Below are 25,178 nucleotides of genomic sequence, written 5' to 3'. Positions count from 1 at the left end.
GCCCAGAGAGGTGTCCTGGGGAGGAGGAAGGGCTCTGGGTCTTGACGATCCTATGGCGAGAGACGGATCTGAGTTACGGCGGGTTGGGGGTGGGGTGGGGCCCTGGTGTAGGGGTGGAGATGTCATTGGCCTGGGTGTGCGGTGGGGGAGGGGGGCGGCTTTGAGAAGGGAGGACCTGTGACGCCCAGGCTGCCATGGGCGGAGCCCGCCACAGATTTGAACTGGCAATCCAACTGTGTGGGTGCCAAGAATCACTGAGACACACACGAATGCGTAATTAAGGGGGCCTAGGAAACGTGACCATCTCGACTTCTGCCCCATCTTGAGGCCACCTCTACTATACTTTGCTTAGTATTTTTCTTCCAAGCAACGTCCTCTCTTTCACTTACGTAAGCTGGTACAGAAAAGGGGTCCTTCTATCCGCTACGCTCAACTGAAAACAAGTGCTTGCTGCAAACAGAGATTAGCCGTACAGGGAACTACCAAGGAGAGGAAATGGCACTTGGAACCAGGTGCCACTTCCGGTCGCTGGGTAGGTCTGCGCATCGGACCTGGGAGGCGGCTATTCTAACCTGCGGGTTTCACACAGAAGGATACGGTGGCTCGGAGAGGTTGAGCCATTTGCCTGGGGTAACACAGCGGGAGTCCCAGGCGCATGCAGGCTGATTCCAGAAACACGTGCACGCTGCAGGGCTGCGCTCTCCCCTCCTCGAGCCACCTCAGCCTATAAGGCACGGGTTAGGAAATACCAGTACTAACACCTTCCCCGGTGAATGCTTTGACGTCCCCATTTTCAAAGCACCTTCGGGGCTCATACAGCCCGAGCTCACTCCAGCAGTGGGTGGCAACCGCCAACGTTTGGAGGCCAGAGCCTGGAGGGTGGCCCCTCCGTGGCAGATAGGGAAACTGAGGACGAAAATAGGAACATAGCCTGGCTCAGGGATTGGAATGGGGAGAACGCCAGGGCTGGCCAGGGCCCCTTGCCAAGGTGAAGATCCCAGAGGCCCGGCTGGAAGGACCAGGCTGAACGGTGAGAGTTGCCTCACCCGCCTGGTCAAACTGGTAACGCTTGCTCCTTTTTCCACCTTTCCCCCCCATTTCCACCCTCCTCCCCCTACCCAGAGGCGGCGCACAGTCCCCACAGCGGCCGTTTCCCGGGCCTTGATCTCCAACACTCTGCCCCTGGAGGGCAAAAAAGCACGATTAGCAACCAGTGTCTGTGATGGTGCCTTTTTCTTTCTCGTGGCCGTGGCTGGGGCAGTAACCAGTCATGCGCCCTGTGTGAGTGTAGGGGCCGTGTGTGCAGGGAGAGCTTTGGGGGGAATGTCTTTCTCTTCTTTTTGTCGCTGGAGGACCTCCGAGATGCTGTCTTCCCAGCTGGCCCAGGGACCCCGAGGAATACTGCAAGAGCAATAAGGATTTTTAGGGGCATTATGATAGTGGAACGGAAACACATCTGCCCCCAAAAGTCCCTCATTTTCCCTGCGGTAACAAACCAGCTGGGCAGGAAGTGGTGGCTCTCGGAGCACCAAGAGCCAAACTAAAAAGGAAAAAATGTACGAAGTTAGAGCAAACGTTCAACAAGCCAGAGCTTTCAGGGTACATGGCGGGCCCTTCCCAGCTCCCCAAAAAGACTGATGATCCACGGCTGATAATCGGCTAAACGGGTCGCCGTGCAGCGGCTTCGAAAACAGATGTGCCTCCTCTGTGCCCGGAACACCAAGATCAGGGATCCCAGAGCCAGTTAGAAGCATCAGTCCGTGACACTGACTGACAGTGAGGCATCAAGCCACTTGCACGATTCGCCTGTGACATTTCCCCAAGACCTCGATGGATTCTTCCGGAACTCTTCTTCCTGATCTAAGGGAACCACACATGGGTCAGTACCTCCTCATGTGGAAGGTGGAAAAGAACGTCAATGTGGAAACCAGGGGAAAAGACCCGGAAAGGGGAGCAGTGGTTTCCATGGCCATACAACCAACCCACCCAAGGGTCATGGCTGATGGGGCAGAAGCAGGTACAGGCGGGGGTAAGCCCTGCTGAGGTCCAGGACACCATCTCTCAGGTCTGACTACTAGAGGTCGAGGACTAAGAAGCCCAGTGCACTGGCTTCCGTGGGGCCGGTGGCCAGCAAGCTCTCCGTGGGTGCCGCTCCCCTATGCCGGCCGGCACCCCCGGGCCCCGAAAGGGTTAACCTTTCCCTGGTTGCTGACACCCGAGCAGGAGGCTGCTTGCTCAGCAAGCTGGCCTATCACACTGGGCCATCGGGAGGAGAGAGGGGCTGAAAACAGCCTCTGTGAGCCCTGTGAATGGAGGCCACCTCACTGGAACGAGAATGGGATGCAAAGCCTTCCTGGGACTCAAAGCCTTCCCGGCCCAGAACCCGCTCCCCGAGCGCTCGCAGGCTTCTGGGCACCTGTTGCGCAGCCCCTGAGCTCTGGCAGGGACGCAGGGCATCTGTGCCGGTGAGCACCCGGTCGTCGGGGCCAGGCCGGCAAGGGGGCGCGACTCCACACTCGCCATGTGACAGCTGGCGGCCCGGCCCGGATCTCTTCTTTCAAGCAGCACCTAAAATATTCTCTGGGTGAAACAGAGGCTAAATATGGCATGGCCTGCGAGTGCCTGGTCTGGACCTTCGAATGCCATTGTAAGATACCATCAGGAACCCACAAGGCCAAGTGGGTGTCCCGTGGGACTGGCTGACTTGGGTGCAACACGCCTGAGCTGGCTTCTTTCCTGCAAGTTCCACTCCAGGATGCCCACCCGGTTCTCTCTCGGCTGCTCCCTCACCCCCGCCCTGCCAGGCCGGCTCGGGGTCCCCTCATCTGTCCAGCAGGCCCTGTGACGGGCCTCTGACGCTTTCTCCCCACTTTTGGGCAGCGACCCTTGCCCTGCCAGCCTGGGTCTTCCTCGCTGCCTGATGGAAGAGGGCTGGGGAAGGCAGCAGCTTGCATGGGTGGCTCGCACAGTAGCGGACAGGCTGCTGGCCCCGTGCCACGCCCCCTGGGCCCACCCCAAATGCAGGGATCCCCCAGAGGACTTCCAGCTGGCCTGCCAAAGCACAGCTCTGCCCCTGAACCTTCTAGACTCCCATCTGCTCTCGCACAGGAGGATTTGCCCCAAGCCCCTAGGGCAGCCTCATCTGTTTCCCTCACAGCATCTGGGAGGCTCTGCTTAGCGAAGTGGGGTTCTGCCCTTGCCAGAGAGCACATGGTAAACGGGACAGTTTAAGCCCTGCAGTCTCTGGGGAGGCCACCCTTCTTCTGGCCAACAAATGCTGCCGGCCGGAGGAGAGACACCCCCCCACCCGGTGCACCTGTCCGGGGGCTCTTTTAGACTCTGGTTCGCGCCTTTAAGGCAACGTTCAGGCCTGGGCTGGCCGCAGTCCAGGCTGCCTCGGGCAGAGATGCCAACAGGCCCGGGCACTGATCTCACGCACGATTCCAACAAGAGAGCCTAGTTTTCTGCACGCCTCTGAGAGCTTTCACACCACGCTGCACAGCTAAGTTCAGGCGCAAGGCGGCCAACACCTCCTTGCCCTGCAGAGGCCAAGCAAATCCTGGACAAAAGGCTCCATCGTCCCCGTCTTCCGGGTGTGTTTTTAACATGGCTTTCCTGTGACACCAACAGCAATTTCACTTCCTACGTGCAGTGTGTCTCCCTGTCATGGAGCGGTGCAGCTGGTCAGGGACACCCAAGAAACAAGTTTACCCTGTGGCTCCTTAAATGCACATGCTTGATAGAAGGAAGATGATATACAATCCCCAACTTGAGGGCTCTGACTATAAATACGGACATGCTTCCTACCATCTCAGATGCCAGGCAGGAGACCAGACGAGGGCTGGGGGCTCAGGCAGGCAGCAGCACCCCAAAGCTCACTCCTTCCCAGCTCTCTATGTCATCCATCCTTTTGCTCAAGAAGCCTGTGTGGCTGCTTGACCTACACAGTCGATGGTGGTTTACCTCACGGTCGTGTGGTGGTTCTGTTTCCCTCGTTCTGTACATAAACAGCACAGAAAAAAAAAACAAAAAACAAAAAACGTACATGTTCCTGATTTTGGGATGCTGGGCAAAGAGAAAATTCCAGAACAATGTTTCATTTTGTTGGTGTGTGCACGTTTTGTTTTTTTTGTTTTTTTTCTTGGCAAGTGACTCTAAGGACCGAGTTTCCCTTTACCATGATCTGGCTAATTTTTATCCTTAACCGCCCCCAACGAACAAGCTGTATTTACTCCACCATCCCAATGAAAAGAGGGTGAGCTGATCTGCTACTAGAAAGCCATACCTTTACCTGGCAAGAATCAGCTTTCTGTTCTTAATATAAGGTGGAGTGTGTGTGTGTGGGGGGGTGCTAGGGAGCAAGAAACGGGAGTGTTCCCTTGTAGGGACTTTCCCACCTTTCGTTGGTCTGAGTCATAAACGCATATTTTATTCTTAAGTATTTCTCTCCTTGCACTAACCGCTCTAGATCGTATTATCCCCCTTCGAAATATTTGTGTCTCTATGAGATTCGCCAGATCGTGTATATTACTAAGAACTAAATCCAAAGTTTCTATTTTTTTTTTTCCTTTCGGAATCCACACCTCTAGGAGGTGGGGGGTTGGGCTGGGGAGAGCAACCCCTTCATGAAATTTCACACAGAGAGGCCAAAGGAGAAAAGCCAAAATGCGTTCAGCACATTCAGCCGTTCCTTGTTAATTTCTGTGTCTGTCTGCGTGTGCGCGCGCGCGTGCGTGTACGTGTGTTTTCTTATCGCTGCAGGCAGGGAGAGGGAGGATGGTGGCAGGAATAAGCAAAGGAGCTGTGATTCTGTGCCGAAGTACCAGACTCTCTGCAGAGTCCTGATTTGCAAGCCTCTCCCCATGCCACCCTGCCTGTTTCCAGACTCCGAAGGGGGGAAAAGTTGCGCTAAATGTATTCAGAGTTACACGCGGCGTGTCAGGGGCGGCTGCGTGTACCACTGCAAACGCTCGCAGGAAAGCAGTCTCGCTTAACACCCGGCACGAAACTCCGTCTGATTTTCCCCACTTCGCCATCCAGGCACGTTAACATACGGCTTCACCGCCTGGATGAGAGCTCAGTGTCTTGGCGCAACGTTTCCCCGTTCCGGCCTCGTTAATTCACGCAAAACCCCGGATTTGTACAAGTATCATTACAGGCTAATTTGGCGAGATATCCTTATTTAGCAAAGCAAATAGAATCTGACAGCTCTCTGGGGTGGCAGGGGGTGCGGGGTGGGGGGCAACGATTCATTAAAGCACAAACACAATTTGTGTCACAACGTGACAATTTCCCATCAATGAGCCACGCTGGGACGGTGGACTCTCGGAAATTGTGCTGTTTCATCGTGTCCCCTAACAAAGAGAAAGAACTCGGCAAGTAAAGAACTGTTTTTGCCAAGGCCCTGGAGTGCAAATATCATCTATGTGTACATGTCTCCTGTCTGTTACAAACACAGAATCTCCCATCAAGAACCCTGTGTTCCAGAGTTCTCCGGGTACAGCTCACTTCCCTGTTCGGTGCTGTGGACATGCGACTGAAATCCAGGTTTCCAAGTAAAATCAACTTAAGGTATGTGGGTGTCTGTACAGGTCACAACCGAGGGCAAGGCTGTGTGTGTGCGTGTGTGCGTGTGTACGTGTGTGTGTGTGTGTAAATTAAGACAACTTAATAAGGTGAATACTCCGGGCTGAGCATTTGTGAGAGCTCCCATGAACACACGATCCTGAGTTTCCTATAAAAGTGGCTCAGAGCAAGGCACCAAAGAAATAGTCTGTGTTGGAAGTCAGCAGAGGGGCGCTCCTGAAGACAGATCTAACGTCATTACCATTCAGAGCTCCAACGGTGTTTGATTTGGAGGGTGTCAAACGGGCTGGCACTCATTGCGTTCAAATCCTATCCTCTACGACATCTCCTTAAACCACTGAAGGAAGAAAAAAATTGTACGATTCCCTTATCTCTTTCTGGCCTCCGAAGGCGAGAGGCTCTTAAAAACTTAGCAGGTTCAACAAACTGAGTGGTGTGTGCGACCACACGTTGTGCGTGCACACACACGCATACACACACACAAGAATATCCACACCCCACCCCACCCCACCCCCCGCAACAGCCCTTCACTTTTACCAAAAGTAGCAAAACTTCCCCCCACCTTCTCCAATCAGCTTTTAGACATGCAACTTCAAGGTGTTAGCTCTTGGCTCTCTCTCCAGTGGCTGCTGGGCCTGAGTCCCTCGATGTTTAGAATGACCCCAAAAGCGGGACTTTGTGGGCCAGTTGGATAAAACATAAACTCATCTCGCCCTCAAAACCCCGAATCTGGGACCACAGCCTCCAAAACCTTTCAAAAGAAGTGTGTTCCCTTCCACAGCTCACGGCCCTGGGGCAGGCGGCCCCGTGGACACAGGATTTTGGAGAATCCTGGATAATTAAAGGAAATCTTGGGTTTGCCTACAGAGATGACAGTTGATCTCATTGAAACGCCAGGATGGTGGTGGGAGGGATGGGGGCTGGTCTTTTGCCCACCCCCAAAGCCAGTATCTTTCCCCTCTCCTGCCCCCAGCCCCACAAGTTGGGCCCAAAAGCTTTCCCTGGGAAGATGTGAGGGCTGGGCCCCCGAAATGTCCCTCAGCAAAGCGCAAAAGGAGTGCCCTCGGTGTCGCATCCAATCCCCACCCCCCCACAGCCAGCTCAAGTTTAGTTATTTATGCCCTTAATTGTCCCTCATTAAAGTCAAATTTGCTGCTTGCCCGGATTGGGGGAAATTATTTCCACCTTAATAGCTCAATTAGCCTCTGGGTTCCGAAAGGGCCAACCCCCCTTTTCTCCCCATTTTAAACCCCCTCTCTTTTTCACAACTTCTCCTAAAAATAAATTATAAATATGGATGTGTCCTCAGAGGATCTGAGCGGCACATTCCAACGCTCCCCACGGTGGGGACTGGAAGCAGGGGAAAAGCAGAAAGGCCACTCCCCCCATCCCCAAATCAAAATGTCTCCCCCCCCTTTTTCTACCCTAACTCTTGTCAGAGCAACACGGTGTGGTCTCCGGCCCTGGCACCCCAGTCTGCACCCCGGAACCTAGTTGCTTGTGTCGTTCCCCCACCCTCCCCACCACCCCAGGCTCCTGCCCATCAAAAGCTAAGCCAACGTGCTATGGCCGCCTGCTCCTCGGGGGGAGGGAGGGTGGGGGCAGCCAACTTTACTTCGGGGAGGCGATAACTCTCTGGGGACTGTCCTCCCCTGCTTTGCCGGCCGTCCGCGGGGCCCGGGCCGAGCCAGCGAGGCCCGCGGGGCGCACGTGGAGTGGCGGGGCGCAGCGGACGCGGACCGGCGAGCGGGCGGCCTGCTCTCGGCGCGGCATTGATATCGGGGTCACGCAGCGAGTCAGTTTCCCGCACGGGCTTTCCGGGGTGGGGGCGGGGTGGCTGCCTTTCCAACCGCCCATTAATTTCCAAGCCCCAGCATTGGAGGTGGGGGGGCTGCCTCGCCCCGATCCCACCTCCTCGCCTAACACGCCCCTCTCGGGAGCCGGGGAGGGGGCCGGGGAGGTAGCCCAGCCCCGCCGCCTCGGGGGGCGGCAGCGGCGGCGGATCGCAGCCCAGACAAGCGTCTAGCGCCGGGTCCCCGGAGAGCCGGGCGCTGCCCCCGCCACCACCTCCCTGCTCGCGTCCCCACCCGCCCCCCCCAGGCGGCCGCCCCGCACCCCCTGGGCTCGGGGGCCTGGGCACCCACCTGCCGCGGCCCCCGCCCCGGCGCGGGGGGAGGGTGCCATGCAGGCAAGAGGGGGGACACTCACCGCCGCTGCCTCCTCCGGGGGCGCAGGGGGGCCCCCCGGGGCTGCGCCTTCCTGGGCTCCCGGGAGGCGTGCGCGGGGTGGGGGGCGCCCGCGGGCCCTGCAGCCTCCGCCTCGATTGGAGCCCAGCCTCAAATCCTTCACGGCGGGTGGGGGGGTGACTTCCAGAGAAAGATCCCACCCCTCCCTCCCCAGACAGGATCCAAGTGATGGGCGGGGGGGGCGTAGAAAATCCTTTTCTGCGGAGAGCACGGAGCCGACGGGGCTGCACCCGGCCTCCACGGTCCGCTGCCGCCACAAAGCCGCGCCCCCGCCCCCCCTGCTCCCCCCTCCCCCGCTCCCCCCCCCCAACGCCCTACGGCCGGCCCGGGGCGGGGGCTGGGCCGGCCGGGGGTTGGCGGCGCTGGGGAGGCGGCGGCGGCCCAGGCGGGGCGGCTCCTCCCCTGCCCGGGAGAGAGGGCGAGAGCCTGGAAGCGGCGCGCGCCCGCCTGTCCGGGTGGGGGCTGGGGCGGGGGCGGGGGGGGGTGCCTTCCTAGAAACCCTCGCCAAATATAGTCAGCGGATAGGGGCATTCCTAGAAATGCGGCGGCGACGTCAGCCTCGACCTGTGGGGGCAGAACCTGGGGTTCTCCAAACTGGGGTGGGGGGGGGAACGGACGAGGGAGGGAGAGATTCCCATTTCCAACACCCCGTGGGCCGGAGGAGGGAGCCTGGGCTGGGCCTCCCTTCTGGGGGCGGGCAGGAGTCCTCCACATGCGCTCCAGGGATCCCTCGGCTGGGGAGCAGGGTGCCTGAATGGGGACACATCTACTTAAGATTCAGGCTCGCCCCCAGATCGGCTAGCCTCTTTTGGGAACAGGCAGTGCCAGTGCCAGCAGGCGCTTTTAGCCGTTCCTCCCATTTTCATCGTCCCAAGAACAAACAGTGGAAGTTGGGGCAGCACCCAGACGGGCCCCACGCCTGGTCACCACCCTAATCCTAACCTGCTCTGTGATAACCGGCGTCCTTTGGAACCCCCAGTTTTGGAAACAGGACGGACATGCTCTGTTCCCAAGAACTCCCCAAATACCGACCCGCTTTCGGGCCAAAACATAAAGTTGTGCTTCTCCCCCTCCTCCCACCTGCCCCTGTCCCGTTCCAGTGTCACTATGGTGCTGCTTTCCAAGCGGCAGCGTCAGAGAGATCTGCTGGAAATGGGGGGTAGGGCATTGAGAGTAACTTCTCCACCTGGGGAGGATCTGTCGCTGGCATGACACCCCTTCCAAAAGCTACATAAGGTTCCCACGGTGAGAGGGACACTCCCCTACAGCTCAGCCCCTCCTGAAATCTGCCCTACCTGCATCCCTTGCCCAGGGACGCCCCCCCCCATCATCCTACAAGTGTCCCCTCTTGCCCCAAGAAGATCCAAATAACTGAGACATGACTTGTCCCCTCTACTGACCAGCCTCTTTTCGAGCAAACGTGACAGCACTGAGCTTCCCAGGATCATAAAAAATGTATTTGCTGTCCTCTGTTGGCCAACATGTGTCACACTCAGAAAACACATCGCCCAACCCAGTGGGGCCTCCTGATGCCATCAAGGGGATCCCAGGGACCACAGCCAGGAGGTGTGAGCCGGGTAGACCCCTCTTCTCCTTCTTCCCCCTGGGGGGGCACCCCTACTCCTCCGCCTCCACTTTTGGAGGGGAGGAAGAGGGGGAGTCCCGGTTTGTAGACACTGCACTGATCTTCGACTCACTGCTTTGTGTCTTATGCCCCTTCGCCCCAGCAGGGTTCTAATTCCAGAAGCCTGGAGGGCAGGGCTCAGAGAGAGGCAAAGAAGGCTGTGGAGGGGAGGGCTCTGGGTTCATGGTGGGGGGGGGAAGACCCCTAGGAGATAGTTTCTTCCATAGCAACTTGGAGGGGAATGTGGCACAAGGAGGAATAGGTCAGATGCCGCTTAGAGCAAAGGGCTGATTACTGATCATCACCGGTCCCCACTTTGCTCCTAAAGACCTACTGTGCGCCGAGCACAGAAGTATACTAGCTTGCTGAGCTCTGCCCATTTTCTGGAGGAAACAACTGAGACTTTGAGGTCAGTTGTTCTTGGATCCAAGCTTGCTGTGTGACAGGCCCAGAACTGATGCTGGGTCCACAGGGACAAACAGGACAGGTCCCTGACCTCAAGATGTCACGTCAGGGCACCATGAATGACCAAAACTGGGCCACGGTGTCCACCTGGGTTCTCCCTGCTAGTCCTTCTGGCATGTGGTCTCCATGAAGACTGCATTGTCTTTGCAGCCTCTCTTATGGGGTAGGGCACTCGAGAGGCTGGGCTCCCCCTACTGCTTCTCACCAGCAGGGAGACCCTGGACACTGCTGAAGGTGCCTGGGCCTCAACTTCCTCATCTGTAAAGTGGGAATTTTAATACCTGCCTTACAGGACTCTCGTGGGGGCTTAAATGAATCAAATACCCTGGTAGGGAGGGGTACTTGGCATTTTTTTCCCCCATCGCTTCCTATAAAGATTTTATTTATTTTGTGTTTAAAAGTTGCCATTTTAAGTCCCATTAACAGAAAATACGTAACAAAACCATCCTAACAAGGGAAAAAATATTCAGAAATGCTGCAAAAATTGGCCTCATGGACATAGTCTCAGAATTTTCATTAGTACAGCCTCCTGTGGAAATTAATTATATGACATTTATGTAAGTGTCTCCGAGTCACTCTTCATAGCGAGCACCTGTGGACAAGACGCCCCTCCCAAGCCAACCAGGGCCCTGCCTTTACTTTGTACTTTAAAAAAAGCACCGTAGGGGAGCCTGGGTGGCTCAGTGGGTTAAAGCCTCTGCCTTCGGCTCAGGTCAAGATCCCAGGGTCCTGGGATTGAGCCCCACATCGGCTCTCTGCTCTGCAGGGAGCCTGCTTCCTCCTCTCTGTCTACTTGTGATCTCTGTCAAATAAATAAATAAATAAAATCTTTAAAAATAAATAAAGCACCCTAAAAGATGTCCCCCAATCCCTTGAAGGGCTGCTGTTGCCCATTCTGGCTCCGTGTCCTGCGACCCATGCCGGTGGCTGGCCTGACATCCAGTTAAGCCAGACTAGGGGAAACACCCCACTCTTCGGCCAGAAGCCCCAAGGACCCACTCTGGCCTTCTCCCAGGAAGGGGTCCCACCTGCACCCAGGTTTCTGGCCAGGAGAAGATGCCACGGCCCCAGGCCAGAAGTGTGGCTGTCCTGGGCAGAAGGAGCTTCCGAGAAAGGCCTGGACTCCTGGTACCCTGCCCCGTCCGGCGCATGGGAGGGCGAAATCAAGTTTTGTTAGGAATAGCAGAAAGAAGGAAAAGTACTAGAAGGGAACCTGGGTGGGGGTGAGCACTGGGACTACAGCGGCATCCCGTCTGTGAAGATGTGGGGGCTCTCAGGAGGCTGACAACCCCAGGCCCCAGGTAGACAGAAAGACAAACTGCTCTTTGGTGAGACCAAGGGCTCTTTGCTTCTCGGTCTGCTGGGGACCCAACACTTGCCTGCTAGAGACAAAGTGACACAGACCGGTTACAAAGGCCAGTTAAGAAAGGCTTTGCAATGGAAAGAGATGCCAGAGATCAATTAGGCTGTGACCTTGGACAAGTTCTCAGCCATCCTCACTGGTAACAATGGGGATGTTTAAGAGAGTGAAATCACACGATTTGCATGGAGCACATCCTAAGCACTCCGTAAATCGTAGCGATGGTCCATCCCTGTTAAATGGGAGTGGGGAACCAGTCGTGCCTCTGGACACTAGCGGGGAGCAGTACCACGGACTGGGTGGGTAGGTCAGCCTGGTCTAGCGTGACCTGAAATGCAAAGTCAATGTCTTGGAATTCCAGCAGGGGGTGCCAAGCTGTGTCAGGAACCTGGAAGAATGTTCCACACGCAGCCCAGGTGGACACGGAGGACTCGGATGGCATCTCCTTCCGCACAGACCTCCTCTCTGGAACCCACATGACCCTGGGCCTAGCGCCACCTCTCAGACCAGTACCAACTTAAAAATCAATACTCTTGACTTTGAAGTGTTTTGACCAGAGGTTGCCACTGGCAGCCCACAGGCCAAGTGGAGCCCGCAGACGTGTTTCTTTTGGCCCGCAGACCATTTAAAATAATAATAGCAAATTTGATTTGGTTGCCAACATTTTTCAATCGGGAAATTTCATATTTAAAAAAATCCAGATTTCTGGCTTCTCTTAAAAAAAAAAAATCAGTTGATCAAGAGATTTGGCAGCGGTGGGCCCGCATTGCCATGGGGCCACAGTTGGTTAGAAAGGAGCAGCCTGTGGTAGAACATCAGTCAGGGAAGGTTAGCTGCTGTAACAAATAGTCCCACACTTCCAGTGGCTCACCACGGTACAATTTTATTTCTTGTTTGGATCACAGGCTGAGAAGACGGGAGCAGGGAGATCCACAGGTTAAATAGAAACCCAGGTGCCTTTTATTTTGGGGCTCGGCATCTTTTTCAAAAATGTTTTAAAATATATTTTTTAAAGATTTTATTTATTCGAGAGAGAGAGAGAAAGAGAAAGTGCAGGGTAGGGGTGGGGCAGTGGTAGAGGGGCAGAGCAAGATAGAGAAAGAGTCCCAAGCTGGCTCCATACTGAGCATGGAGCCCAATGGGGCGCCCGATCCCACAGCCCCAAGATCATGTGATAGGTGCTCTGATATCTTCTAAGGCTTCATTCTTTCTCCATGAGCTGGGCAGGGGCTATAGGGAAAACAAACCAGGTTTTAAATGCATCAGTTAGGAAGTGTCCCACATTGGTGAGCACCAGTCATGAGGCCCAACAAATACCCGAGAGGCTATGTAATGTGGTGCCTGGCTCAGAGACCAGGAAGATGAGGAGGTTTATGGACCACCAGTGTCTCTGTTTACAGGTGGCTGTCCCAGACCCTTCCGCAACTCGGTCATGGAAATTCTCTTCTCATTGTTCTTCCTCACCCCTCTCCAGCTCAGAGGAAACCACCAGTCATTGGTTGGAGAATAATCTTCTGATACAATCCCAACCAATGAGAGATGATGAATTTGGATGTGATGCCTGGAACCACAGCAGCCATTTTGGGCCAGACTTGAGGGCAAAGCTGACATGCTGATGGCAGAGAAGAGAGGCGGAAGGAACCCGTGTCTTTAGTGGCTCAAACATTCAGTTGAGAGACCCACCATACCTCTAGACATCCTGGTAAATACCTTATAAATGTCTTTCTTTTTTAAAGGCAGTTTGAGATGGGGCAGCCCTTGTTCCTTGTAGAAAAAAGTATCCCAAATGCTAAGGGCATACTTCCTGCCTGGCTGGATTTGCTTAGGTCATCTGCCTGGTCATATAGGTATTTGAGTTTTGACCCCTTGACTTAAAATTCTTTCTTCTTGCAATGCAGAGCTGAGGTCAATGTGGCGAGCCCCAACCTTCATGGCCTGGAATAGAAATTTCCCCGTGTCTACCCCTGGAGAATGCAATGTGCAACTTTCACGCTGCCTGGGACCACATGGTCCTATTCGGGCCCCGGATCTCCACCTGCATCTTGGGGATGCAGCAATCCCTGTGTGACACTGACGGCAAGATGTCCTTGGAGTTTAGGACCTCATGCTGGTCAGAGGCTGGTGGCCATTCCTAATGGCGGTGGTTTGTCCCCAAGTCTCTTAAGAGAGTCCCTGAGATGACTGGCTTCTTTTGGATGGAAGGATAGGTCGAATGACCATCATCCTGGTTTACCCAGGACCAAGGGGTTTTCTGGGTCATTGGATTTTCAGTGATAAAATTGGGACAGTCCCAGGAAAACCAGATGGGTGGCTACCTTACCTATCCTGGACAGGGGATGTGGGAAGAGTGGAGAGTTGCTCGTTCAGGTCAGTGGGAGTGGCTGTCATGGGGGAAGGAAAGAGAGTAGAATCTTTTGAGCATCCACACCTGGTCCCCAAAGACTCTGGGTTAGCCTTGTGGGCAAGGGCTTCATATGCCCGTCAGGGTAATGGGTGATGGGACTAGTTGAAAGGAACCTAGACATCATGGAGATGCATTAGGAAGGGACAGGTAGTAGGAGAAAGAATAGGTTATGTAGGTGACAAGTGGCGAGTTGGTCAGAAGAGAGTCATCCCAGCTTACAGGGGAAGGGTAGGCGGGGAGGCGTGGAGGGGTGGGCAGGGAAGAGGGTGGACAGAGTCTGGAGAGGCCAAGGCCAAAGGCGGCTTCCTACCGGACGGGCTGGCCACGGAGACAGTGGGAGAATTCTGAGAGCCATTGAGTTGGATTATTGGAGCCTCTCCCCACTGAAGCCCGCTCTGGTAGCTTCTAGAAGGCCACAGGGGACACTGAAAAGGCTGTTCAGCTCCCTTCTGATACCAGACTGCCGTGGCCTTGGAATGCCATGTTGTGCCAATGTCCGCATAAATCCGAGCCTGGGAGGGCTCGTTCTGGGAAAAGCCCAGGGGTGGGCCATGTCTACCTCTGCACACAGGCCTCCAGCCCAGATCCCAAGGCCAGCCCGTCCTCCAGAACCTGGGGAGCGTACCTCCTCTCTCTTTCTCTCAGTGATGCCATCTGTACAACGGACATAGCATTTTCCTCGCTGTGTAACGTGCTGGGCGGCGTGATGTAGGTTAGACCCCACGAGAACCACACTTTTGTTTTGTTTTGTTTGTTTTTGCCATTAATTGTGAGGCATTTCGAGCCAATGAGCCAACAGCAGACAACAGAGAATAAATTAACAAACACCTCTGTGCCACCACCCAGGGTTAAGTAATACAGGAATCAAATCCAATCAAATGCAAATTCAGTGAATACTGCTCTGTGGCCAGTCTCTGGGATCCCCAGAGACAGCGCTGTCCTGAGTGTAGACACTGTCACACTCAGGTCTTTAAAATGTTTTTACCACCTATGAGGCCAGAAACAAACAGGGCTTTGTTTGCACAATGTTTACACTGTATAAATGGCATCATCTTTCTCTGCCTGCCTTTTTTTTTTTTTTCTTTTTGCTCCACATTTTGTGAGCTTTCTCCATGTCATTGGATGGAGTTACCGTTTATTTCTTTGAGCGGCTGAACTTCTTTCTCTTCTGTGAGCATTCCACAGTTTGCTTTTCGGTTTTCCTGGATGGACATTCAGCTCTTCCCAGCAATGCTGCTGTGAACAGCCTTGTGTACACGAATTTCCGCAAGCCTTGCAGAGGCCAGAGGAAGGCCCCTGGGTCTTATTTGCCTGGCTTTTTCAGAAATGTGGTGGCTTTTAGCCTGGTGTGGACTCTCCAGTTTCCCTCATGCCCCTCGAGTCCTTGTTGCCTTATTCCCGAAAGGTTTCACACGTCCACACAGCCCATCTGGCTCGTCTGGGCATTTGAGCTTTTAGCCTCTCATCTCTTGGGAGATGCATAGGCATGTAAGCCAGTAGTTGTGATATCGTGTGGTAGGTGCTAGAAAAACAATAAACTCAAGGTGCCAGTGGTGTGTCAAGGAAAGAGCAGCTCCAATCAATGAACTGAGGGATGATTCAAAATAGTTGTTAAGTTAGTAATAGTGGGGCAATGTTTTGTGGTATGCGTAGGAGTTTTCCAGGAAGCTGGAGATGGAGAAAGGTCATTCATTATAGGGACAGGGAACAGCATATTTGCAGGCCCCCAGGATGAAGCTGAATTGAAGACATGCTAAAGACTGGTGTAAAACAAGAGCAAGAGGGAGCCCTGGAGGAGGGACCCTTGAGGCCTGAAATGCCATGCTGAGGAGTTGGGATTTATCCTGGTGGTGGTGGGCATCTTATGAAGGATGTAAAGGATGGAATCATGAGAGTGACATATTCACTGTTGTGTTGGAGAGAGGTCAAATGAGAGTGGAAGGAGGATGGAAGAGAGGCAAGATGGAAAGCAAATGATACCAGTTAGGAGTCTACTGCAACTGTCCAAGCACCAGTCATCAAAGAAGAGATGGAGCCGGGGAAGTCGAAACCAATACACAGTAGGTGACTAGAGAGAGGTTTAGGCACAGACCAAGTGAATGATCAGGTGAGGGAGGAGGGGTGCGTCAAGGGTTGAGGTAAGCAGGATCATTGTCTCCCAAATTTGGGAGAACCTATGAATTTGTTATGTTTTGTGGCAAAAGGGACTTGGTGGATGTAATTTAAGTTATAGACTTTTTAAAAAGAGGATGAGTTGATTATCCAGGTGGGCCCAATCCAAAATCTGGTGCCCTCCCAAGCAGAGAATTTTCTTTGGCTTGCAGGAAGCAGAGAACCTTTTTTTTTTTTTTTTTTTGCTTGCATGAGAAAGATGCCAAAGACAAGGCAAGATCTGAAATGTACAGGGGACTTGGCGCAGAGGTCAGGACACTGCGTGCAAGGACTGGAGAGAGGCCTCGAGGCACCGAGGACACAGAGCCCATTCCTACCAGTGCAGGGACCCGGATCTGGCCAGCCACCCGAGGAAGCATGGAACCCGATTCCTCCAGAGTATCTGATCGGAGCCTGGCTGGTCACCACCTTGACTTTATTTTTTTATTTTTTTTTAAAAAGATTTTTTATTTATTTATTTGACAGAGAGAGATCACAAGTAGATGGAGAGGCAGGCAGAGAGAGAGATAGAGGGAAGCAGGCTCCCTGCTGAGCAGAGAGCCCGATGCGGGACTCGATCCCAGGACCCTGAGATCATGACCTGAGCCGAAGGCAGCGGCTTAACCCACTGAGCCACCCAGGCGCCCCACCACCTTGACTTTAGACTCGTGTGAGACCCAGAACCCACCTGCGTTTCAGACCTACAGACACAGACAGAGAAAAAGACGCTGCGGTTTGAAGTGGCTACTGTTGTGGTGACTTGGTCCAGTGGCGGGAGGACATGAGTGCAAGCCTGGGTCTGTCCCCAGCATGGCCTTCTTGTCCTCACATGGTGGAGAGAGAGGGAGAGAGAGAGAGAGAGAGAGAGCGCTACTGTCTCATCCTCTTTTTTTAAGATATGAATTCCATCTTGAGGGCCTCACCCTCATAACTCATCCCCTCCTGATTACCCCCAAAGTCCTAATCCCCTAATATCATCACACTGGGGATGAAGACTTTGACATATGAATTTGGGGTGTGTATGTGTGTGACAGGAATGTTTAGCTCATAGCAACTGGAAGGACTCGCTCTCAAGGTCACACGGCTGCTCACAGAACTCGGTTCCTTGTGGCTCATTGGACCCAGGCTTCCATTTCTTGCTGGTTGTTGGCCAGAGGATGCTTCCATTCTTGGCCACGTGGGCCTCCCCAATGTGGCCGCTTATCCCATCCACCCGGCAGGAGGGGTCTGCCATCCAGAAGTGGCATCACGTCCCCTTTGCCAGATTCCGTTGGCTGGAAGCAGGTCACAGTCTTCCCACGTAAGGGATGACACGGGGTGCAAATACCAGAAGGCGAGTATAACAGGGTATCGCGGAGTCCGCCCGCCAGCACTTCTCCAAGGAAGTGTTTCCAGAATTGTCGAAGATCTTACATGCCGCCAGGCATTGAGTTCCGGGGTTCTTCTGTGCCCACAGGGAGTAAAAAATCAGCTCTGCCCACCTGAGTGAGGGGGGCAGCGTGGGGAGCAGGGGGCAGAAGGGAGCACGTTTTGGGAAGTGATCGTCCTGCGCCAGCTTGGTGATTGGCAAAAGCAAAACCCCAGTAGATGTGACACCAACAACGTCTGGTGCTTCCAGGGGCTGCCACAATATTTTCTTTCAAGCGCTACTCATGCCTGAAATATGCTTCTGGTTTTTGAAATGTGGTTCTCAACTTGGGCATGACTACGGATCACTCACTCACTTCTTAAGAGGGCCGTTTTTTATTCTTTAATGTAGGTTTTCAAAGCCCATGATGTCATTCCAGATGGGAGACGGACCAGGGCGGTGGACCCGAGGCCTCTCCTTGGAGGGGGGTCAGTTCGGACGACGAGAGTGGGCTTTCTCCCTGCTCACAGGGCATCTCGTCTACACGGTGTGAGCTCTGCGGGAACGTCTGTGCCTTCCTGCGCCCGGACACCTGTGTACTCTTCACATTTTCTCCTTTTTTTCAGGTAAGTTTGTAAGTTTTTGCTGCAAAAATGACGACCCTGAAAGTGACACTTCTGTCTCTGATGCTGTGATAATAGGAAAGCCATTAACTGGGTCTGTAACTCCCTGCCCCCGCTCCCACTACCTGGGGGTCTCCATGGCCAACAGCAGGACAGGGAGACTTCCACGCAGGGGAGAGGGGTGCAGGGGGTGGGTAGTGAGTGTTCTTTCTGAGAAACCAACATAAAAATCCACACATGTGTGGATAAATATGCTTATTTATTTTTTTTTTACGAAGACATCTCCTGAAGTTACATTATACCAGATGGAGAAGTTCTAGAGATCTGTAGAACAGAATGATTATCGTTAGCAAATTTGTCGGGAGGGCAGATCTCAGGTTAAGTGTTCTCATCACGTACACACAACAAGCAATGGGACCCGGGAAAGTTGGAGGTGATGGTATGTCTACCACCTTGACCCCGGTGGTGTTTTCCCCAGGGGGCGCGTCCATACGTCCACACTCATCCAGTTCTCTACGTTTGATACGTGTGGGTGTTTTTGTTTATTAGATATACCTCGATAAAGCTATAAAACAAGCCGCCCAAAGCAGGACACGGCTTTTATTGCTAAATTAATCCCCAGATCCATCAATCAGTCATTCCTTTTAATGACTGCCCATGACATCCTGGCTGGTGGAGGGTTACCATGTTGCCATCAGAAGGACTCCACCAGACGAGAAGCAAGTGAGTGTGCATCATTCCAATTTTAGAATGAGAGAAACTGAGGCCGGGAGAGTTTAAGTGGAGGGTGTACGGCCCCCACCGGTTTCTCGTAGAGCTAACTCTGCCCTTGCTCTCTGCTGCCACCTGGTGTCACTGTTGGAGTTTGCTCCCGCACAGCCTCCGCAGACCAACAGCCCTTCCTCCTCCTTAAGGTTAGGATCCTGGGCTCCCTCTTCGGCTTCAGAATTCTTTTTTAACCTTTTTCTGCCGCTGCTGCCTCTCATGATCTGTCCTTACCCAGCTCCCAGTGCAAACCTCTCCTCCAACCCAGCATAGGGGGCTTCTTTATCTGTCCCTTTACATACCCGAAGCAGACCAGAGAACAATTCTTTACAGAGCAGACACAGCAGACTTCAAGCCGACTTCCAGAAATTCGTAGAAAAGTTATAGAAATCCAAACATGGCTTTCTATATTCATGAACACAAGTGGTTTAAATCGACATAAAATGGCTTGCTTATTCAGACACATAATCATCGTTACGCATTTAAGTGGAAAGAGGACCCAAATTCAGAGTTTTGGGGGCTGATTTGGCAGTGTATGCCAAACTGTGGTTTTTTTTTTTTTTCTTTTGAAGATTTTGTTTATTTATTTGACAGGGAGAGACACAGAGAGAGAGGGAACACAAGCAGGGTGAGTGGGAGAGGGAGAAGCGGGCTTCCCAGGGGAGCCAGTTGGGGGGCTCCATCCCACAACCCTGGGATCATGACCTGAGCCACCCAGGTGCCCCCACCTTACCCCCACAGTTTCTCCACATATAAATACATGCCATTAGATATTTTGTGCCATTGCGGGGTGGGGGGGTGGAGAATGGTACTTAGAGTGCTTTAGATTTTAAATTGCCTTTTTCTAAAGTCCATGCATCATGGGGGGCCAAGGGGGGGCGTAGGGTGTAGGGTGGGGCAGGGAAAGTATTGGGGGTGCTTTCCTAGGATGATGTCCTCATCTAGGTACGCTGCTCCGCTCTTTGAAGGGAAAGACAGGAAAATCTCTGCTGTCCACTCACCTCCCCCCCCACCCTCAATACTGGCCTACCTGCTGGGGGCCGTGTGGTTTTCTGTTTAACAGGAAGGGCTATTTAGGGATATTTTTAATAGAGAGGAACCTAAGTGTTCTTTTGTGACCCCTCTTCAAAAAAGAAATAAGTGGGTGCCCAGTGGAGAGAAGAGGACATTCAATCATTATCTGTTAATTCTGGATCGTTCTAAGGTGGTGCTTGTGTTCTAATAGGTTATCTTTGGGTTTGTGGGCTCTGGAATGAATCGGAGGGGGGGAAATTGCACGTAAGACAGCCAACTCCTGGAAAATCAAACAAGGTGAATGTTTGCAGGATAGAAATGAGGCCTTTCAACAGCTCCCCGATTGGACCCCCCCCTCCATCCCCATGGAGAGGAATGACTGTTCATTTGGTGTGGATCCTGCCCTCTGGCCAGCCAGGGAGGGCAGGGACCAGCCACCCCAGCATCAGCAAGAGTCCAGAAATGCAGAGTCTCCAACTGCACCGAAGAATCAGCGAGCCCCAGGCTGAAGCGTGAGAAGCCCCCTTGTTCACTCCTTTCCCGTGCGTGAGCTCCCGCCTTTGCAGACATGCACACACCCGTGCCCCTGGGTTTAGAGCGTGGCTCTCTTTCTCGAAGAGCGGCTCCCCGTGGGGTCTGGCACCATCAGCATCTCGTGGGAGGGAGGTAGAAATGCAAAGGGTCAGGCCCCAGCTCGGATTTACTGAACTCGGGAGCGCTGGAGGTGGGGTCACGCGAACCCAGCTGAGAAGGCGGGCACCGCGGAGGTTCTTACCCACTGGCCGCTCCTGGCCAGGCTCCCCGCACCCCGCCCCATCACAACCCCAACCCCGCTCTCCCCATCAGAGGGAGCCCGCCCAGATCAGGCTGGTGAACCCCCCGACTCCCACCCCCCACCCCAGTCCACGGAGACAAGCAGCAGCCCCCCGACTCGCTTAGGAATGTCAGGCTGATCCAGGTTTCCCCGAGCTAGGTCAAGCCGGTTTTCAGACGACAAATAGGCCAGCGGCCCCCCCGGGGGGGGGGGTTCGAGGTCACTGGACCCTAAAATGCCCTCGAGCAGCCGCGTGGTGCATCCTTCCGCGCTGCAGAGAAAACAGGTTCCCCGCGACCCCAGCTCGGTTTCCTGGGGCCGCCTCGACCGCCCGCGCGTCTGGCAAGCGGCTTCGCAACCGCCTCCGGCCGGCGCAGACCCATTTCCCAGAAGGGCAGACGGAGGCCCAGACCGGGTTCAGGTTCCCGCGTCCCAACGGCCCCGCGTCTGGGCAGGATTTCCTCTCTCACGCGGCGCCTGCAACGGATTTTGTTTAAAAAAAAAAAAAAAAAAAAAAAAAGCCGCCAGCAGCTGACTCTGGGCGTGGGCCCGGCTTCAGGCCGCCGCGGTCCTCTCGAGAGAGGGTAAAATTGGATTTTAACCTGCAGGGGAAGCTCAGTGGCTCCCCAGTCCAGTGCCAGCAGCTGGAGGGATTTTTTTTTTTCTTTTTTTTTGCCCGGGGCCACGGGTGTCGGGGGGACCCGCAACTTCCTGCAGCGGGGAGGGTGGGGGTAAGGGGCGTTGATTTGCAGCGAGCGGAGGTCAACGCGGGCCGAATTTGCGGAAGCTGCGGGGCCAGACCACCCCGACTCTCCCCCTCCGCGAGACGGGGAGGAGAGCGTGAACCCCAACGGGGTGAAAACAGTGGGCCAGCTCTGCGCCCATATGCACCCAGAGCCGAGGCTCTAGACGCGGAACCCAGGAGGCGGGCTCTGCGACGGACACTCTGGAAAAGTGATCCCACGCTTAAAAAGTCTCCCCGTCAGGGAAGACAAAGAGCCAGGCACGGACGGGGTTCGAACCCGTGATCTTCGGTTTACGAGACCGACGCCTTACCACTTGGCCACCGCGCCTGCGTTAGAATGGCGGCTCCGCGAGCCTCTATCCTGGCGTCGCTCCCGTGCGCTCGCCCCGCGGGCACGAGCGCAGGCGCGAGCGCGCCCGCCCGTCCGTCGCGCGGCCCCGCCCCTCCCTGCGGCCGGCGGGGCGGGGCGGGGCAGGGCGAAGCTCCAGCGGGCGCGCGCCGGACGCTCCCCGCAGACTCCCGCGGATCGACCCGCCGGCCTTGCCGGGTTCCTGCGTTCGCTGGGGCGCTGGTCCCGGAGTCCCCACGGCCACGGCAAGAGGCGTGTCCGGAACTCGGGAGCCGGCGGGACGCTTGTCGGCGACACAGTCGGCGTTCGAATCCCAGCTCCTCCAGACTTAGTCCGAGACCTTGGACGGCGGGCGCGCGTCGCGGCCTCAGTTTCCCTTCTCGGGGTGGGGGCGAAGCACCCGGAAGCGGAGGAAAGGTGGCGGTTCTCGTGGCCAGCCCGACGGCCCGGGCGCTCCACGGCCGCCCTGTGCGGGGCCCACGCTCGGCAAGGGTTGTTGAATGAATGCGTAAGTGTTAAAGAAGTCAGAAGCCCGAAGCTCCTTGTCCCCCCAGTTGCCGCGGTTGAGCCCAGGGTGCGAGCCTCGTCCCGGACCATCAGCATCACCTGGGAGTTGCAGCCCTGCAACTTCGCCTGCTCCCCCACCCCCGCCAGATTAGACCCGCAGGTGCGGCCCGGCGACCTGCGCTTTCCCAGGCCCTCCAGGTGATGCTGATGCGCGGGGAATTGCCGGGCCCAGCTGCTCCCCATAGCTGATAGGCACACTCATATGCTCCAATGTATTTATATTCTCCGCTTCTTGTCTTTATACAAATGGACTGACTTTGCAATTCTCTGCACCTTGATTTTTCATGAATATTAATGTATGATGGGTTCATCCAGTGGTTTGCAGCGGGTAATACAAAATACCATAAATGATGGCATATTATTTAATAAATCCTAGTAATTAGTGTTTCGTTAATAGGCTACATAATAATGCAAGATTGTAAATTATTTATACTAGGGTGTATACGATAATATGACCATGATGCACGACGGGTTACCTTAACTCTCTTTAATAGCTGCATGGTTTCCCATGCAATGGCCATTATCACAATTGATTTAATCAGTTTCTGGGAGGTAGGCTTTTTGCCTTGTGTGCAGCTCTTCTGGTGCGCCGGAACGTTCTGCTCCGTGCATCTTTCCCATCTGCTACCAGAGATGTTTGTTCCTAGTATAGGTGGGAGATATCGATTAGGAATGCTCACAGCCCACCATGCAAACATATAGGTAAATAGGAAACTTAAAAATACCAGGAAGTTGTGTTCGCCAAGTTGCTTTAAATGTCAAGGTCTGGGAATGTGAGTGGAAAAGGCACCCCTTTTCCACCCAGCTCCCCTCAGATGCCGGGACAAGAACCCTGAGACACTGCGCCCACAGTGTGGGAGATCTTCCCGCAAACCTCACCGCAGCTCCCTCACTAGAAAAAAAAAAAAAATCGAAGAACATTTTCAGAATTAAAACATGCGTTCCCGAGCAGTGTTTCCAACTAGCTCATGATAAAATTGGTTCCATCGTTCGCCTCCTTTTTTGGGTGTTCAGTGAGCCGTTGGAGGGATTGTGCGGAAGTGGCAGAGGCTTATCAAAAATGAAAAGAAATTAGCAAATGAGAGAAATTCACATGGGAGCTGAGCCCAGAACTAACTGGCAGGTGGAGTGGGAATCAGAGTCTAACAGGTGCTTTTTTCCCAGCTTTGTCTTGCAAGGGAAGGGAGGGAGTGGAATCATAGAGGGGCATCTGTTCCTTTTGGGGAGGTGGGATGCCCCAGGGGAATGGGGTCTGAGGGGTCCTGGGAGAGCCTGGCCCTCCCACCTGCTGTGAGCCCTCAACTAGAGAACACAGGTGCTGGGTGCTCTGACCCTACTTATCTTCTTGGCAGATGAGGCCCTGAGAGCCTACAGATCTTGGACACGTGGAAGGAAGATCAGTCTGTCCTGGCCCCAGCGTCTCCAGCGGTGCCTACACAAGGTAGGTCCTGAAACAAAACTCTGTAGAAGGAATTAGCATTCGGGTGTTCTTTTCATTGCGGTCCTCTTTGTGGTTCTGCGAAAATTCCTTGGCTGGTGCCCTCCGACCACCGTTCCAGGCCTGCCCTGGCACTGACTGTCCCTTGTACCCTGTCTCGGGTCAGGCAGAAACTTTAAATTCCTTGGAGATAGGAGGTGTTCCTTGTTCACCGTGACGGAAAGAACTTAGATCTAACAAATGTTTCCTGAGCCCTAGCAGAGGCCCTGGGCCAGAGGCTCCTGACAGCACCTTGAGAAATGTGACCTGATCCCAGGGCTCCCCAAATGCCAGGGCGAGAAACCAGGGCCTGCCTTTCTGGTGACAAAGCTGGGCGAGATGATGAAATACGTTGGCTCTTTTCGTTCTGTCCGTATAATGAAGTCGCCTGAATTTGAATAGTTCAGGAACATCTGAACTGTTCTTTTGTAGTGAAATACCGTCGCTTTTTTGCATTTTAGAAAAAAATACATAGTTTTGCATCTTTTTTTTTTTGGTACTTTTTTTGTTTGTTTCTCTGTGCCTGTCCCCCAGGGTTAAGGTTGCTTGAAAAAACTGAAGCTGTCTCCAGAGCCCTCTCCCCTTCCAGGCAGGTCTCGCCGAACCCATTTGGTTTTTTTGTTTTGTTTTGTTTTGTTTTTAAGATTCATTCCTTTATTTCATAGGGAGGGAGTGTGTGAGCACAAGCAGGGGGAAGTGGGGGAGGGAGAAGCAGGCTCCCCCCTGAGCAGGGGCTCCATGCGGGACTGATTCCCAGGACCCCAGGATCATGACCTGAGCTGAAGGCAGACGCTTAACAGGCCGAGCCACCCAGGTGCCCCTGGTTGTACCCACTTGAACGACACTTTACAGTCAAGGAGGGCCAGCTGTGACCCTGGCGGCACCTGTTATTGGGGCCGCCCGTCTCGGGAAGACACAGACCTGCTCACACGGGCTCAGGTGGGGCCCAAGGGGCCGCCTTTTGGACCAACTCCCAGGTCACGCTGATGCTGCCGGTGCTGGCCCCGACTTGGAGAAGCTCTGCTTTCAGGTACCTTGGAGAAATTCATTTGCATGAGGAAGATGTCGGGGGAACCCCTTAAGCTTAGATATTTAGGTCACTTGAATTCGTGATAGCAGGTGTTTACTAATAACCTAAATCAAAGCTCCGGCAGCCGCTCCTAGCAACAGCACTGTTCGTCATGGGGGGTGAGAGCCCAGGGCTAGAGGCAGAGAACACAGCCTTCCTTTGTTCCTTTCTGTGAGAAATTCGATGTTGCAGAGCAGGCTGAGCACCTCAGATGCTGGGTGGGGGTCTGGGCTGTGAACTAAGCAGGTGTAAAGGGCCTGGGGCCACCATATGTGTCCCCCTACCCCCAAAATATACGAGTTCCAGTTACTTCATGTTTTCCACATCCTGGCATTTTAATTAGCACTTCTGGTGTGTATGTGGTTGTTACCTCGTTTTAATTTGCATTTCCTTGATGACTAACGAAAGTAAGCACCTTTTCCTGTGCCTGTTAGCTCCTTGTCACCTGTCTTGAGAAGGTGGTCGCTCAGATCTTTGGTCCTTTTTTTTTTTTTTTTTTCCTTTGGTCCATTTTTATAGCTCGTTTGTCTATTATTGAATCGTCAGAGTTGGTTATTTAATCTGGATACAA

The 25,178-nt window shown here is 54.0% G+C and overlaps 1 long non-coding RNA gene and 1 other non-coding gene across 2 annotated transcripts; both read right to left on the bottom strand.

Moving 5' to 3' along the window:
- Window positions 1-1,080: 1,080 nt before the first annotated feature.
- Window positions 1,081-7,973, bottom strand: LOC122895455. Its single transcript, XR_006382218.1, has 3 exons — window positions 7,795-7,973; window positions 3,808-5,923; window positions 1,081-1,860 (listed from the first exon to the last, which is right to left on the bottom strand). It is a non-coding gene; the product is annotated as an uncharacterized LOC122895455 (long non-coding RNA).
- A 13,428-nt stretch (window positions 7,974-21,401) lies between these two features.
- Window positions 21,402-21,473, bottom strand: TRNAT-CGU. Its single transcript has one exon. It is a non-coding gene; the product is annotated as a tRNA-Thr (tRNA).
- Between the last annotated feature and the right edge of the window lie 3,705 nt (window positions 21,474-25,178).

Source organism: Neovison vison, chromosome 14 (assembly GCF_020171115.1).
Source record: "Neovison vison isolate M4711 chromosome 14, ASM_NN_V1, whole genome shotgun sequence".
NCBI classification, from domain to species: Eukaryota; Metazoa; Chordata; class Mammalia; order Carnivora; family Mustelidae; genus Neogale; species Neogale vison.
This window is presented reverse-complemented; position numbering and strand designations above follow the sequence as displayed.